Source organism: Leucoraja erinacea, chromosome 32, assembly GCF_028641065.1.
Source record: "Leucoraja erinacea ecotype New England chromosome 32, Leri_hhj_1, whole genome shotgun sequence".
Lineage (NCBI taxonomy): Eukaryota > Metazoa > Chordata > Chondrichthyes > Rajiformes > Rajidae > Leucoraja > Leucoraja erinaceus.
In genome coordinates, this window is record NC_073408.1 from 6,016,616 (window position 1) to 6,034,489 (window position 17,874).

At 45.9% G+C, this 17,874-nt stretch overlaps 1 protein-coding gene across 9 annotated transcripts in view; it reads left to right on the forward strand.

Moving 5' to 3' along the window:
• Positions 1 to 17,874, forward strand: part of ncam1a (neural cell adhesion molecule 1a) — a 335,029-nt gene that overhangs the window by 237,536 nt on the left and 79,619 nt on the right. The window lies entirely within an intron of this gene.

Consider the following 17,874-nt stretch of genomic DNA (forward strand, 5'->3'; position numbering starts at 1 on the left):
GTCTGAAAAAAGATCCCGACCCGGAACGTCACCTATCCTTGTTCTCTAGTGAGTCACTGAGTCACATGATCCACTGAGTTACCCCAGCATTTTGTGTCTTATCTTTAGTATGAACCGACATCTGCAATTCCTTTTTATTATAATATATCCAATTAATATTCCTGGAAACTGGTTATAACAGCTACCTGTATAGGAATAGCCAAGAGTTCATGATTACTGGGCTGGAAACGGGAGTCGTAGAGTCATATAGAGTGGATTCAGGCCCTTCAGCCCAATTTGCTCCCACCGACCAATCTACACTAGTCCCCACTATGCGCTGGCCCATATCCCTCAAAACCTGTCCTATCCATGTACCTGTCTAACTGCTTCTTAAACATTGCAATAGTACCTGCCTCATCTACTTCCTCTGGAAGTTTGTTCCATACACCTTTGCATGGAAAAAGTTACCCCCTCAGATTCCTATTAAATCTTTCCCCCCTTCACCTTCACCTTAAACCTATGTTCTCTGGTCCTTGATTCCCCTACTCTGAACAAGAGACTCTGTGCATCTACCCGATTTATTCCTCTCATGATTTTGTACACCTCTATAAGATCGCCCCTCATCCTCCTGCGCTCCAGGGAACAGAGTCCCAGCCTGCTCACCCGCTCCCTATAGCTCGGGCCCTCGAGGCCCGGCAACATCCTCGTCCAGTGCACAGGGGCAAGTGTGGAGCAGTGGGCTGGCATTTGAAACATCCGTCGATGACAAGCGAGAGCGCTGGCTCTTTAATAATTCATGAAGCTGGAATGAAAAATGTCACAACAACACCAAAAAACATGCAATCTTATAAAGAGCAAAGGTGACAAAGCGCAGTAATTAAATTCATGGCAGAAAATCTGACCATTTCTTGACGAGCCGACTGAATGAATGATTCCGAATATTTCCACTCAGATCTGTTAAGGTTAACGGCAATGCAATGTTGGGGGATTTTTCACTGCATGTTATGTTGGTGTTAATTTAACAATAGACAGGCAACAGAATGCTGGTGACACCGGCTGTAAACATGCCTGGAACTCACTGCCAGGGGTGGTGGTGGAGGCAGACGGTGGTGATGTTTAAGAGGCTTTTAGATAGGCCCATGGATATACATACTGGGAATGCAGGGATATGGATCCCATGCAGACAGAGGAGATGAGGCTAACTTGTCATCATGTTTGCTACAGTTACCATGCGGGGCTGTTTCAGTGCTGCTCTATGTTAAATCCAGCAGGGAGTCTGGAGGGAACCAACTTCTAGACTTCTTTTCTAAGGGGCTTTCTTTTCCCAACACTCTTGCACTTCACGACTCTTGCGCACTTTCTTTACTTTCTTTACTTCTATCTTTTTCTTAAAGCTCAAAAAAAAATGAAGCGGTACAAAAAATGTATTAAGATATATGTGTTGTGTAGTATTGTAATTTACCGTACTTCTAATAAAAATAAAATTAAAAAAAAACAAAATAACTTCTAGACCAGGGATGGGAAACCTTTTCATGTTGGAATGCCACATTAAGTTAGCTGTAATCTAATAAGGCCACATTCAAGAAACTTCAATTAGATATACTTCAAAATGTACATTATTTTGTTAAAATCGCCCTCGTGACTTACTAATGTTTTAATTGTGGCCATCAGTCGGGGAGGATTATTTAGTTGAATCTTCTTTTACTCTTTGGTATTTTAAATAGGTTCATTTTAAGATTAAAATTAAAATAATGAAAGACGAACAAAATATTAATAAAAATAAAAGGATTTGTTCTACAAAATTTGGATTCATTCAAAAGGCCGCACTTCATGGCCTAGAAGTCCGCATGGGGCCTTTAGTCCGCAGGTTCCACACCCCTGTTCTATGGGCAGCACAGTGGTGCAGCGGTAGAGTTGCTGCCTCACAGCGCCAGAGACCCGGGTTAGATTCTGACTGCGGGTGCTGTCTGTACAGAGTTTGTACGTTCTTCCTGTGACCCCCGTGTGTTATTTCCGGATGCTCCGGTTTCCTCCCACACTCCAAAGACGAAGAGGTTTGTAGGTTAGTTGGTCTTCAGGGAAGTTGTAAATTGTCCCTAGTGTAGGATGGTGTTAGTGTACGGGGTGATCGCTGGTCAGCACCGACACGGTGGGCCGAAGGGCCGGTGTCTCTAAAGTCTAAACTTTACACAGTGGGGTATAGGATTAGTTTGTGTGTGTAAAGACACAATGACTAGGTGCTGAAATCTTTGGTTTAACACAAAGTGCTGGAGTAACTCAGCGGGTCAGACAGCTTCTCAAGAGGATAGACAGAAAAAGCTGGAGTAACCCAGCGGGCTAGGCAGCATCTCCGGAGAGAAGGAATGGCCATGTTTGGGGTCGAGGCCCCTCTTCAGACTCTAGAGGACAAGGACAGGTGGTGTTTTTGGTCGGGCCTCTTCTTCATACTGATTGTAGTAGGGGAACTAAAGCAAGACAAGAGATGGGATTGGGACGATGCTTGGCAAGTGATAGGAGGATACAGGTGAGGGGTTGCTTAATCGGCAGATGGGTGGAGGCGGTGACAAAGGCTGGTGAAGAGAAGGACATGGTCGATTAATCTGTATGTTGAAAAGGTTGTTTGTGAGAACATCTGATGCACCTCGGCTGAAGTTCTGCAGTTACTCCCCACGGTCGATGATGGGACCTAGACAGGTGGAGAGGTTGGTTTAGTTTAGTTTAGAGATAAAGCGTGGAAACAGGGCCCCTTCGGCCCACCGAGTATGCGCGGACTAACGATCGCGCGTACACTTGTTCTATCCTACACGCTGGGGAAAATTTACCAAAAAGCCAAACAAACCTACGGACCTGCACATCTTTGCGATGTGGGAGGAAACCAGAGCACCTGGAGAAAACCCACGTGATCACAGGGAGAATGTTCAAACATGCAAACACTGCACAGGCTGCAGCCGAGGTCATGATCGAGCCAAGGGTGTCTGGCACTCTGAGCTCTACCAGTCACTGTGCTGCCCTTTTATTGCCTTTTTGTTCTCTAATGCCCTCAGCTCATGTATGCTCACGTGCGTCAGCGTTTGCATGCACTTTACTGAATACTCAGTGTAGACTAGCCTTGTTGGAACTCTATAGAACAGAGAGTGGCTGGAACATGACCTATACACGTGTATCTTGATGGCCACTGTTGTCTTGGATTGCTCCTCATTTCAGCTTTCAATTGCAGTGTGTGTCAGTAATCAATACTTCAACTTGATCTCTATAATGAATGTAACCTATGGGCTTGTCAGAGGTAGCTGATGCAATGGATCCTCTGAATCTCTCACCAATAATCTCAGTCAAGTTCCAAGGCCAGTGTTTAAGAGTTTTGTATTGTATTGTGTTGTATTCAAATTTATTGTCATTGTCTCAATTAGAGACAACAAAATGAATTTCCCTTTACAGTCAGTATCATAAAAATAAATAAATAATAAATATTAAAACATATTAAAAAAATAAAATAGAATTTAAAAAAAAAAGCACGAACACAGAAAGTCCACGACGCAACATAACACAGTGGCACCAAGGTGAGGAAGGCACCATTGTCCAGCCAGCCTCCCCTCCGATCTTCCCAAATGTTCATCCGTGATCGGGGCCTTCCAAGCACCCGCAGTCGCCGCCCCGGGTGGCCAGTGTCTAAGAGTTCCGAGATGCAGTGTGGAAACAGGCCCTTCATCACAACAATTCTACACCAACCATTGATCATGTGTAGGAAGGAGCCGCAGGTGCTTGTTTACACCAAAGGGAGACACAAAATGCTGGAGTAACTCGGCGGGTCAGGCAGCATCTCTGGAGAAAAGGTGATAGGTGACATCAGGGACCCAACCCGGAACGTGACCTATTCCTTTTCTCCAGAGATGCTGCCTGACCCGCTGAGTTACTCCAGTACTCAGCGTCTACCAACCATTAATCACCAATAACACTAGTTCTGTGTTTAAGAAGGAACTGCAGATGCTGGAAAATCGAAGGTACACAAAAAAGCTGGAGAAACTCAGCGGGTGCAGCAGCATCTATGGAGCGAAGGAAATAGGCAACGTTTCGGGCCGAAACCCTTCTTCAGACACTAGCTCTGTGTTGTCCCAGTGGCAATTTCCCAGAAGCTAATTAACCCGCACGTCTTTGGAGTGCGGGAGGAAACCGGAGCACCCGGAGAAAACTCACGCAGGTCACGGGGAGAGCGAGCAAACTCCACACAGGCAGCACCCGTAGTTGGGATCGAACCCGGGACTCTGGCGCTGTAAGGCAGCGGGTCTGCCGCTCTGCTGCCCCTTCTGGATCCTTTCAATGAAATTTGGAATTACATCCTGTGCCAACACAGCAGCCATCCACTTAAAAAACAAGTGGATGACTGCCAGTGCCTAGTCACATAGGGCCAGCAAAGATAAGGAGCAGCATTTCAAAGCTGAGACTCCGTCAGTACAGGAGATAGTCTGTCACAATTGCATGAACTGTATATCTACTGCTTATATTAGTAGCTATTCACTTGGTCACGACAGTGGCATTTAAATGACTTATTGATAGGCAGAAGGATATGCGGGGAGCAGAAGGACATGGATTATGTCCAGGCAGATAAGGGTTGTCGTTTGCAACATGTTTGGCACAGATATTGGTGGGAACAAAGGGCCTGTTCCTTTGCTACATTTTTCCGAAGAAGGGTCCCAACCCAAAACGTCACCCATCATTTTGCTTCAGAGGCGCTGCCTGTCCCGCTGAGTTACTCCAGCATTTTATGTCTGTCTTTGGTATAAACCAGCATCTGCAGTTGCTTCCCACACATACACTGCTTCAATGTTCACATACAACATACATTGTCATTTTTCAAACTCCAAGCTGAAGGTCCTACACTCAATACATTTATTTCATGTTTATTTTTTGCTCAAACAGGTGGAGGAAATGTGTGTATTGTAGGAACACTTGGTACTGACCAGCAAATGATGCATTATTAATATCCAAAGGAAACAAACTTGTATCATACTCGGCAAGACCAAGCGCAGGCTCGGCGATCGTTTCGCTGACCACCTCTGCTCAGGCCGCCTAAACCTACCCAATCTCCCGGTTACTCAACTATTTAACTCCCTCTCCCATTCCCCAAGAATGAAATAAATGCTATATTTAAGAGGGAGTTAGAAGTGGCCCCTGTGGCTAAAGGGATCAGGGGGTATGGAGAGAAGGCAGGGATGGGATACTGTGTTGGATGATCAGCCATGATCATATCGAATGGCAGTGCAGGCTCGAAGGGCCGAAAGGCCTATTTCTGCACCTATTTTCTATGTTTCGGCCCGAAACGTTGCCTATTTCCTTCGCTCCATAGATGCTGCTGCACCCGCTGAGTTTCTCCAGCATTTTTGTCTACCCACACTGACCTTTCTGCCCTGGGCCTCCTCCATTGTCAGAGTGAGGCCCAGCGCAAATTGGAGGAACAGCACCTCATATTTTGCTTGGGTAGCTTACACCCCAGCGGTATGAACATTGACTTCTCTATCTCCATCTCCTCCCCCTTCCCATTTCTCCCACCAGTCTTACTGCCTCCGACTACATTTCATCTCTGTACCGCCCACTCCCCTGACATTAGTCTGAAGAAGGGTCTCGGCCCGAAACGTCGCCCATTCCTTCTCTCCAGAGATGCAGAGTTACTCCAGCATTTTGTGTCTATCCAGAACTTGCATTGAACTGTGCAAGGATTTTTAATAGTATGACCAAATAGCTGGTGTCTTAATTGCTAATTCTATACTACACAATTAAGAACTTCTGTTAACATATTTAAGGCAGGTACTTCAAAAATCTGTTCCCGTAAACAGTGTATTATCAAGTTCACCCAATCTTTGAGGCACTTAGAAGTTATTGTGATGATTTTTTTTAAAAAATAATGCCTACACATTATGGCTTTTAATTTGATCCTGCAGGAAAAAAACCCCCATTGAAGTATTAAAATCAGATAAATGATAACTACGGTTTAAATATTTGAAGATCCTGATAATGAAAATTGGAAGTGAAAATTAAATGCAGAATGTGGTATTAATGATCAGCTTGATGGTTTTGTCTTTGCTCAACTGGAAATTCTCAGTTATTTTCAGACAGTGCCTGTCGACAACCGATCAGTCTGTGTGGACATCTTTGTGTTTTAGTTTAGTTTAGAGATACAGCGCAGTGTGTCCCAGTGCAGAACTGAGCCTGTGAGGTGTACATAGAAACATTGAAAATAGGTGCAGGAGTAGGCCATTTGGCCCTTTGAGCCTGCACCGCCATTCAATATGATCATGGCTGATCATTCAACTCAGTATCCCATCCCTGCCTTCTCTCCATACCCCCTGATCCCTTCAGCCACAAGGGTCACATCTAACTCCCTCTTAAATATAGCCAATGAACTGGCCTCAACTACCTTCTGTGGCAGAGAATTCCACAGATTCACCACTCTGTGTAAAAAATGATTTTCTCATCTCGGTCCTAAAAGACTTCCCTCTTATCCTTAAACTGTGACCCCTACTTCTGGACTTCCCCAACATCAGGAATAATCTTCCTGCATCTAGCCTGTCCAACCCCTTAAGAATTGTGTAAGTTTCTGTAAGATCCCCCCTCAATCTTCTAAATTCTAGCGAGTACAAGCCGAGTCTATCCAGTCTTTCTTCATATGAAAGTCCTGCCATCCCAGGATTCAGTCTGGTGAACCTTCTCTGTACTCCCTCTATGGCAAGAATGTCTTTCCTCAGATTAGGAGACCAAAACTGTACGCAATACTACAGGTGTGGTCTCACCAAGACCCTGTACAACTGCAGTAGAACCTCCCTGCTCTTATACTCAAATCCTTTTGCGTAGGATTTTTACAGGGTAGTTTCCTCAGACTCTTGCTTGCTATACTCTGCCACCCAGGTCTAACCAAGTCACATTTTTAAATTGTGAAATTTAATATCGGTCTGAAGAAGGAGGGTCGCAACCCGAACTCAACCCATTTCTTTTGTCCAGAGATGCTGCCTGTCCAAAATGCCGAATTACTCCAGCATTTTGTATCCAGCTTTGGCGGAAACAGGCCCTTCGGCCCACCCAGCCCGTGCCGGCAGCAATCCCCGCACACCAGCAGTATCCTACACACACATTAGAGGCGATTTACAATTATACTAACAGCCCTGTCCCACGGTACAAGTTCATTCCAAGAGTTCTCCCGAGTTTGCCCTGATTCGGAGATTTATGGTAATGGCCACTCGTCGGTACTCGGGGCTCTCGTGGACATTTTTCATCATGTTGAAAAATCTTCACGAGTCTTCCCGTGCTTACCTGCCGTTAGCGAGTCTTCCCGAGTACCTGCCGTTAGCGTTACGAGCCGCTAAGAGATGTCCCCGAGCTCCGACGTACCCGCCACGTTCATTCTCCGTGCTTACCACGTGTTTGATTTTTTTTAAACTCGGGAGAACTCGTGGAATTAACTCGTACCTTGGGACAGGGCTATTTGTCAATTAGCCTGCAAACCTGTACGTCTTAGGAATATGGGAGAAAACCAGAGATCCCGGAGAAAACCCACGCAGGTCACGGAGAGAAAGTACAGACTCCGTACAGACAAGCACCCGTGGTCAGTATAGAAAGGCAGCAACTCAACCACTGCGCCATCGTGCCGCACAAATGTGCTGTATTACAGGAAGCAATATTAATTTAACATTAAGTGCCTTGTGCCAAATGTCTTAAAATGTTCTTAAAATGTGCACTTGAAATTTATGTCAAGAACATCAATCATTTGTTGTTTGAAAATAAAGCACAGGGTCCAAATCTGTGGACAGCCAAGGCTGTTTGTAGTTCAGAGTTTAATTAGAGTTTGTAGTGTTCAATAGCCTAATGGTTGTTGATAAGGAGCTGTTCCTCTACCTGGACGTTACAGTTTTCAGACTCCTGATGGCAGTGTGGTCGTATGGTCATAAGTGATAGGAGCAGAATTAGGCCATTCGGGTCATCTACTCCGCCATTCAATCATAGCTGGTCTATCTCTCCCTCCTAACCCCATTCTCCTGCCTTCTCTCCATAACCTCTGACACCTGTACCAATCAAGAATCTATCTATCTCTACCTTAATAATATTCACTAACTGCCTCCACAGCCTTCTGTGGCAAAGAATTCCACAGATTCACCACCCTCTGACTAAATAAATCTTTCCTTGTCTCCTTCCTAAAAGAACGTCCTTTAATTCCGAGGCTACGACCTCTAGTCCTAGACTCTGCCACAAGTGGAAACATCCTCTCCATATCCACTCTATCCAGGCTTTTCACTATTCTCCATACAAACAGCACCCGTAGTCAGGATCGAACCCGGGTCCCTGGCGCTGTAAGGCAGCAACTCTACCCACTGCACCACCGTGCCAGCCGTTTCATCTTTCATCTCCTTTGATGTGACTGTGCACGGATAGGATCTGACCGACGAGGACTACTTCAGTTGATTCGTTTTATTTTTAATTGTGTTGCAAATTAATTTTTGAACCATCTGATCAGCTCAGTTCCTTCCCTTATCTTCGTTTTATTACCATGTTATTTTGCTGTGTGACTGGTTAGCAAAGGTTTTACGCCTGCGCGCGGTAGTCAGGTACTTTGTTCAGTGGTGTTGGGCCATGGAGGCAAAAACATAGTATGAGGGAAATGGAGTCAATGCAGGGGTGGGGGCAGCAGTGTGTTTCAATGCAGAGCTGAGCCCGAGGTGTAGAGGGAACTTCCCTCTTGCTTTCTACACTCTGCCACCTAGTTCTAATCAAGTCACATTGAGATTTTAATTGTGAAATTAAAAACCGGTCTGAAGGGAGGGCCTCAAACCGAACTCAAGCCATTCCTTCTATCCGGAGATGCTGCCGTATATATTCAAATCCTACTTGCAGAAGCATCTCGGACACAGTCTAAGACAAAACTAAACTAAAACTCACCCTGAGTCTTTGTTAAATTTTACTCACAATTAAAGAATAAAATTATAAATTAATTGGTATTTTCTTGGCAGTTTGTTATGATCACTTAGTGAAATTAAAGTCAAGTAAATACATTTAAAATGCAATCAATATTAATTCTTACTAAGATTGTTGTGAAACAATAGGTTGTACTTAAAAAAATGGATTTGGATGGAAGTCATTCTGTAAGTAGTTTACATTTCTTTAGTGACAGAATGGTGAATCCCTGAAATTCTTTACTACAGAAGGCGGTGGAGGCCAAGTCTATGGATATTTTTAAGGTAGAGATAGATAGATTCTTGATTGGTACGGGTGTCAGGGGTTATGGAGAGAAGGCAGGAGAATGGGGTTAGGAGGGAGAGTTAGATAAGGATAACGGGGAAATATTTTAGGACTGAGATGAGAAAAACATTTTTCACACAGAGAGTGGTGAATCTCTGGAATTCTCTGCCACATAATGTAGTTGAGGCCAGTTCATTGGCTATATTTAAGAGGGAGTTGGATGTGGCCCTTGTGGCTAAAGGGATCAGGGGGTATGGAGAGAAGGCAGGTACAGGATGCCATGATCATATTGAATGGCGGTGCAGGCTCGAAGGACCTGAAACGTCACCCATTCCTTCTCTCCAGAGATGCTGCCTGTCCCGCTGAGTTACTCCAGCTTTTTGTGTCTATAATGACAAACGTGCCATTGTTACACTTTGGAGATTACGGGAAAAAATGGGTTACGTTGAGATGGTGGTAAATTGAATATATAGGGCGGAGGATTTCACGAAGGAGAGAAGAAATAAGAGAGGACTGGGGTATGGCCCGCAAGAAATTGCAGAGAAGTGTACATCATACAAACCAACCTCCCTTCCACTGACTCGACCTACACCTCACACTGCCATGACAAGGCCAGCAGCCAATTCAAGGACAGGGCCGAACCCTGTCCAATCCATCCTCCCCACTCTCCCATCGGGGAAAAAGGTATGGAAGTGTGAAAACGCACACCTCCAGATTCAGGGACAGTTTCTTCCCAGTCACTATCAAGAAGTGAACCACCCTACCAACAACTGGAGAGCAGTCCTGAGCGACTATCTACCTCATTGGAGACCCTCGGACCATTTTAATTGGCCTTTACTTTGTGCTATTCACATTATTCCCTTTATCATGTATCTGTATACTATAGATGACTCAATTGTAATCATGCATTGTCTTTCCGCTGAATAGTTAGCACGCAACAAAAGCTTTTCACTGTACCTCGGTACACGTGACAATAAACTAAACTCAAACGTTCTGATATGTTAGTTCAGTGTAGTTTGTAGATACAGTGTGGAAGCAGGCTCTTCGTCCCACCCAGTCCATTCCTACCATCAATCACCAGTTCAACCTAGTTCCATATAATCCCACTTTCACATCCACCCCCTGCACACCAGGAGTAATTGTACCGGGGTCAATTAACCCACAAACCTGCACGTCTTCGAGGTGTGGGGGCAAACCGGAGCACCCGGAGGAACCACGCGCGGTCGCAGGGAGAACGTGCAAACTCCACACAGAGTGCACGCGAGGTCAGGATCGAACCCGGTTCTCTGGCGCGTGAGACTACAACTCTGAAATGCTGCGCCACTCTGCCACCATTAAATTCATAGAGTCGCCCAGCGTGGAAACAGGCCCTTCTGCCCATCTAGTCCATGCTGACCAAGATGCCAATTTATGCTGGTCCCATTTGCTGGCGTTTGACCCATGTCTCTCTAAACCATTCCTGTCCATGCACCTGTCCAAGCGTCGTGAATGCTGTTATTGTTCAGGATCAATTGGAAATGTTCAGTGCCGGTGGAGAAGGGGAGAAGATATTTATTGGCTGTAAAGCCTGCCCCAGTTAACCAGTCGTAGAGCCCAGAGCTCAGCATGCATCACACGGTTCCTTCAGATGAAAGGATGTCAGAGTTAAAATGACGGTCAATCATTTCAGCTCACAGTGAACACAAGAACCCACAGCTGCCCGCGAGCCACGTCACATAGACGGCCATTGTTTGCAGCACCCTTCCTTCTCCAGATGCCAGTCTGCTTTCATGTCCTCATCAACCCTCCATCCCCCCATTGTTGCATCTGTGTTCAGCTCATGCCAGGATCGTTTCATTTGCCTCAACGCCTCAGTCTATGTCTGGGTCATCTGCATGGAGGGAGGCTGGGACTGGAAGCAACAAAACGTTTCTGTTTTGTCCACTTTTTTTCTCCCTTTTCTTCTTCCAGTCCCCCTCCCCCCCCCCCCCCCCCCCCCCCCCCCCCCCCCCCCCCCCCCACCCTGCAATCAGTCTAAAGAAGGGTCACGACCTGAAACGCCGACTATCTCCAATGTTCTCCATAGATGCTGCCTGACCCGTTTAGTTTAGAGATACAGCGCGGAACCAGGCCCTTCGGCCCACCAAGTCCGCTCCTACCGGCGCTCCCTGTACATTAACATTATCCTACACACACAAGGGACAATTTACATTTATACCAAGCAATTAATTAACCTATAAACCTGTATGTCTTTGGCTTCAATAAAAATTGTAAATTGTCCCTAGTGTGTGTAGGATAGTGTTAATGTGTGGGGATCGCAGGTCGGCAGGGACTCGGTGGGCCGAAAGGCCTGTTTCCGCCCTGTCTACTGTCTAAAAGCACTGTTTTGCAGTAAATATACTTTGTGCAAGCACTTTTAAATAAAGAGGCTTCTGCGGGTTAAAATGTTTATTCTTGTTTAAGGTGCATGTGCAAACAAGAGAACGTTGAGGGCCGTATCATCTTGTGGTGTAAAACCTATCTGTTTGATAAGATGTTCCATTACGCTGACATCAACCCCTCTGTGGAAAACGTAACCCTCATTTTGTACAGCTGCTCCCAGAAAGATTTTTCATTAATCTACCCACTCTACGGGTCAGTGCACAGTGGAACAGCAACACAGTCCAACCTCAGTCATTTCCCTTTCATTATCTTTCATATTAGGTTTGCTGTTGGAAACAAAAGCGTTACAGAACTTTAACTGGTTACATTCTTCGATTTCACCTTGGTTTCAGAGACTATTATATTTAGCTGCTACCTGGTGGGAGGAATAGATCAGGTAGATGCACAGAGTTATTTGCCCAGAGTAGGGGAATCGAGAACCAGAGGACATAGGTTTAAGGTGAATGGGGGGGGAGGGGGCAAAAAGATTTAATAGGAACCCGAGGGGTAGCTTTTTTATGCAAAGGGTGGTAGGTGTATGGAACGTGCTGCCGGAGGAGGTAGATGAGGCAGGGGCTATCGCAGTGTTTAAGAAACATTGAGACAGGTACATGGATAGGATAGGTTTGGAAGGATTTGGGCCAAATGTAGGCAGGTGGGACTAGTGTAGATGAGACATGTTGGCCGATGTGGACAGGAATGGCCGAAGGGCCCGTTTCCACGCTGCAAGACTCTATGATGCTAGTGGCGCATGTGTAGACTTTATGACAAAAAACCGATGGAGCATGTGGTGAATATGGATTTTAATGTTAGGATTCATTCCAGTGAACTGCATCAAAGCATAAATTATAACGGGCAGAAGCCATAGAGCCATACAGTGTGGAAACAGACTATTCGGCCAAACTTGCCCACAGCGAACAATATGCACCATCTACACTAGTCCCACCTGTCTGTGTTTGGCCTATATCCCTCTAGACTGGTCCGATCTACGTTCCTGAAGGAATATGATGTGTTGGCCGGGAAACGTTGGCAAGTACCTACACTGCAGGGGATGGTGCCTATTGCACAGGAGATGTACTGGTGGGAGAGGGGCCAAATGGTTCGGGAAGTGGATGGATGCCAATTGACTGTGCCTCTTTGTCCTGGCTATCCTGGAGTTGTGGAAGGTTTAGAGATTAGTTTAGAGATACAACGTGGAAACAGCCCCTTCAGCCCACACCGACCACCCATCACCCGTTCACGCTAGTTCTGTGTCATCTTACTTTCTCATCCACTTTCCGCACACTGGAGCAATTGGACAGGGGCCGTTTAACCCACAAACCCGCACGTCCATGAGATGTGGAAGGAAACCCACGAAGGAACGTGCAAACTCCACACAGGCGGTATCTCCGCGGGGGGGGGGGGGGGGATCCAACCAGGGTCTCTGGCACTGCAACTTTACCAGCTACACCACTGTGCTTTGTCTAGGGTGGTCCATCAAACTCTTGACTTGTACCTGGCAGGTGGTTGTCAGATGAGGGGTCAGGAGTTGAGTCACCGACTGTAGGATACCCATCTTCTGACCTGCTCCTGTAGCTGTAGTATTTTTCATAAGTCACAGGAGCAGAATTAGGCCATTCAGCCCACCATGTCCACTCCGCCATTCAATCATGGCTGATCTATCTTTTCCCTCTCAACTCCATTCTCCCGCCTTCTCCCCATAACCTTTGAATACCATATCAATCAAGAACCTGTCAATCTCCGCTTTAAAAAAATACCCAATGACTTGATCTCCACAGCCGTCTGTGGCAATGAATTCCACAGATTCACCTCCTTCTGACTCAAGAAATTCCTCCTCATCTCCTTTCTGAAGGAACGTCCTTTTATTCTGATGCTGTGTCCTCTGGTCCTAGACTCTCCCACTATTGGAAACATCCTCTCCCCATCCACTCTATCCAGGCCTTTCACTATTCGGTAAGTTTCAACGAGTGTCCCCTCATCCTTCTAAACTCCAGCAAGTACAGGCCCAGTGCAGTCATACGCTTTGTTAAGGTCCTGCCCAGTGGCACTCCCCAAGGGAGTTGCTGGTGGGGAGTTCCTCCATAATCAGACATTGAGTCCCAAGGATTTGCAATGGGCTCCCTTTCAATGCCAGGCACTCCTGTGGTGTTGGTGTGACTTGGCACTTGCGGCCGCCCCTGAGCATAGCCGGGTCTTTCTGCACGATGGCATGGACTACTTCTACATCCGAGGAAGAGCCAAAGGAAATGACCCGAGTGCAGTTCATCGCAAATAGTTTTTTTGGCAGGTTGAGTTTTAGAATCCATTACCTAGGTTCACAGTGTCAGGTAAAGGCCCTGTCCCACTTTCCCGAGTTACTCACAAACTATCCCGAGTTTTCCCCTTGATTCGAACTCGGTGAATGTCGGGGAATGTCGGTAGCGAGTGCGTAGATGCTTCGTAGCGGCTCGTAATGCCAGCCCTAGGTACTTGGGGCATCAGGTAAGTCTTTTCAACATGTTGAAAAATGTCCACGAGTAAGAAAAATAGTCCCGAGTACCTACGAACGGCTATTACCGTAATTCGCCGAGTTCGAATCAAGGGGAAAACTCTTGAAAGTGGGACGGGGGGCTTTAGTTCCCTTTCCCTTGCCAAAGGTTGCTGCTGCTGCCAAGTATAGTTTATCCTTGCATTAACAACATATTTAGGTTGGGGTTTTTTTTTGCATTATTTCCCTGTCTCTGTTCTTGTGAGGAGTTATAACTAAACTAGATACAATTCTGGGACTTACTTGCTCCACTGCCCATGATTATTAAATATAAAGTACTTGCCCATTGTTTGTGTAAGTAATTGTCTAGGTTGAGCCGCAAGGCGACATTGATGGGGAAAGGGCTTTGAATGATAAGGGTGCCACGGTGGTGCAGCGGTAGTGTTGTTGCTCTTACAGCGCCAGAGACCCAGGTTCGATCCTGACTACGGGTGCTGTGTGTACGGAGTTTGTACCTTCTCCCCGTGACCTGCGTGGGTTTTCTCTGGGATCTTCGGTTTCCTCCCACACTCCAAAATTGTACAGGTTTGGACGTTAATTTCGCCATTCGATCATATTTTTCTCTCTCAACCCCATCTCCTAAATCACCAAACTCCCCCTGCACTTTGTGTTTTGCTCATGGAGAAAGTTGACCTTGGATCGATGCACGATAACATACAGGCGCACGCACGCGATCGCATTCAGTGCTAAAAATCCCACGGGCAATATTCAGGCAGACCAACTTGGAGAAGACTTCAGCGAAGGTGACAGCCAAAAATAGCAGGAAAGGGTCCAAACACAAGTAACACGTCGTGTCTGCTGAACTCCCATACATCTCGTCACCACTTCACAGCATTCGTTTAGTTTAGAGATACAGCGCGGAAACAGGCCCCTCAGCCCATACCGACCAGCGATCGATCCCCGCACATCAACGGGACCCTACACACACTAGCGACAATTTACAATTATTTCAAAGCCAATAAACCTACAAAACTGTACGTCTTTGGGAGTGTGGGAGGAAACCGAAGATCCCGGAGAAAACCCACCCAGTTCACGGGGAGAATGTGCAAATTCCGTACAAGCAACATCCTTAGTCTGGATCGACCGGGGTCTCTGGCGCTAGAAAGCGCTGTAAGGCAGCAACTCTACCGTTGCGCCACTGTGCCGCCCAATGCGTTTTCCCGCTGAAGCTATAAACGTCATTTAGTGCCTCATAATATTCCTAACACCATTTCACAAACAACCCCACTGGCTGATTAGTAAGTTCACCTATTCCGCCTTGCATCGTATGTAATGTATTTTAACTAAACCCAGATGATAAATATGATAATATGGCTCTGGCATTTTACAACTAATATGTAATACTCCCTGGCTTGTTCACAAGAAAATGTCTTGAATTTAAAGTGGCCAATGCAAATATTTCTGAATGATGATGGAAAATGAAATCGACCTCTCTGGATTTGAAAATACTGCAACAATTCCTGGGATTAGTTGCTGTTGTTCTGGAATTCCTCCCTGCAAATGTTCTCGTCCTTTCCTAAGCTTTGCTGGTGCTGGAAGGAACTGCAGATGCTGGTTCAAACCGAAGATGGACACAAAAAGGTGGAGTAACTCAGCGGGTCAGACAGCATCTCTGGGGAAAAGGAATAGGTGACGTTTCGGGTCGAGACCCTTCTTCAGACTGAGAGCCAGGGGAAAGGGAAACGCGAGATATAGATGGTGATATGGGAAGATATAGAACCAATGAATGAAAGATATGCAAAAAAGTAACCAAGATATCTCTCGTTTTTCCCTTGACTCACAGTCTGAAGAAGGGTCTCGACTCGAAACGTCACCTATTCCTTTCCCCCAGAGATGCTGTCTGACCCGCTGAGTTATTCCAGCATTGTGTGTCTATTCTAAGCTTTACTTCACTGGTGCCCTGTGTGTGAGAGGGAGTGACTATGATCAGTGTCTGGGCTTTCTTGCTGTGTTGATAAGGTATGGAATATCAGCCAGTCTCTGCCCGCTAATTTGATAAATGATGCCTAAATCCTAGTTTAAGTTGAGAGACACAGCGCGAAAACAGGCCCTTCGGCCCACCGAGTCCGCGCCGACCAGCGATCCCTGCACATTAGCACTATCCTACACACACTAGGGACAATTTGCAATTTTAGCAAGACAATTCACTTACAAACCTGTACGTCTATGGAGTGAGAGAGGAAACCGGAGCACCCGGGGGAAACCCACGCAGGTCACGGGGAGAACGTACAGACTCCGTACAGACAAGCACCTGTAGTCAGGATCGAACCTGGGCCTCTGGTGTGTGAGGCAGGGATTCTACCGCTGCGCCACTGTGCAGCGGTGTAAGGAAGCATTTGTCACATGCGAGAGGAGGGGAGGGAAGGAATGCAGTTAAAGAAATCAAGGAGTGATGCATAAACGAGAGCATCAGAAGATGCACCAGTTTTGAATTAGAGTACAAAGGTACACAAAATTGCTGGAGAAACTCAGCGGGTGCAGCAGCATCTATGGAGCGAAGGAGATAGGTAACGTTTTGGGCCGAAACCCTTCTTCAGACTTCAGAACTAGAGTGTTGAAGTTCCAGGCTCTGACTGATCAGGGTTTCTAATTGTTTGTGGATGATGCAGTGAGGACTGGTTGAGCAGGAATGACCGAGGGTTCAGTACCAGGATATTCTGTTTACATTGTGGATGAAGTAATTGGCAAAGTGAGCATGTGTTGTCTAGACAACTTGGAACTCCATTCCCCAGGTAGTTTGGTTTAGTTCATTCTTGTCACGTATACTGAGATACAGTGAGAAGCTCATTCTGCGAGTTGTCCAGTCAAATCATACGATATGTGAAGGACGGAACGACAAATGTTGTTTTATACTGAAGATAGACGCAAAAGACAAGAAAGACAGGTTTTTGTTTGTAAAAAATAAACATGTTCCAATCCAATAGACAATAAAAAAGGAACTGCAGATGCTGGTTCATTCCAAAGATAGACACAAAGTGCTGGAGTAACTCAGTGAGTCAGGCAGCATCTCTGGAGAAAAGGAACAGGTGACGTTACGAATGAGAACGTCTGAAGAAGTGTCTCGACCCGAAAAGTCACCTGTTCCTTTTCTCCAGAGATGCTGCCTGCCTGACCCGCTGAGTTACTCCAGCATTTTGTTTCCATCTTCAGATCATATTTGAGTACAGTCGTACACAAGTTAACGAGTGAAACGGATATGAGTACACCCTCTGTTGGGATAGCGTGCAAAGAGTCATCGTGTTCTGGAGCCATTTTGCTTGAGGTAGTTTGAGAGAAGCAAAATTCTGCCGTCTTAAAAGATAGCTGCACTGGACTTTAACGAATCGCACAGCCCATCGACAACAACTTCAATACTTTTGTAATGACAAACACAAAGTGTTGGAGCAGCACAGCAGGGCAGGCAGTATCTGGAGGATCTGCTATTCCTTGTAGCAACAAGGAACTGCAGATGCTAGTTTGCCAAGGAATAACATAAACTGCTGGAGTAATTTCACTGGTCAGGCAGCATCCCTGGAGAACATGGATAGGTGCCATTTCTGCATTTCCTTGTTTATTTAAATTCCTCTGTGGCGTCTTTACATCCATTAGTTAGACCGTAGGATTTCACAATGGGGAAGCGGTTTTCATCAACTTGTGGGGCTTTAAAGCATCGGTTAATGAGCAGTTAATGAACAGTGCAAATTAAATAATCAATGCAGGCTTTTTGCACTGTTACTGATCAGTGCGGGCTTTTTGTACTGAAATTAGTT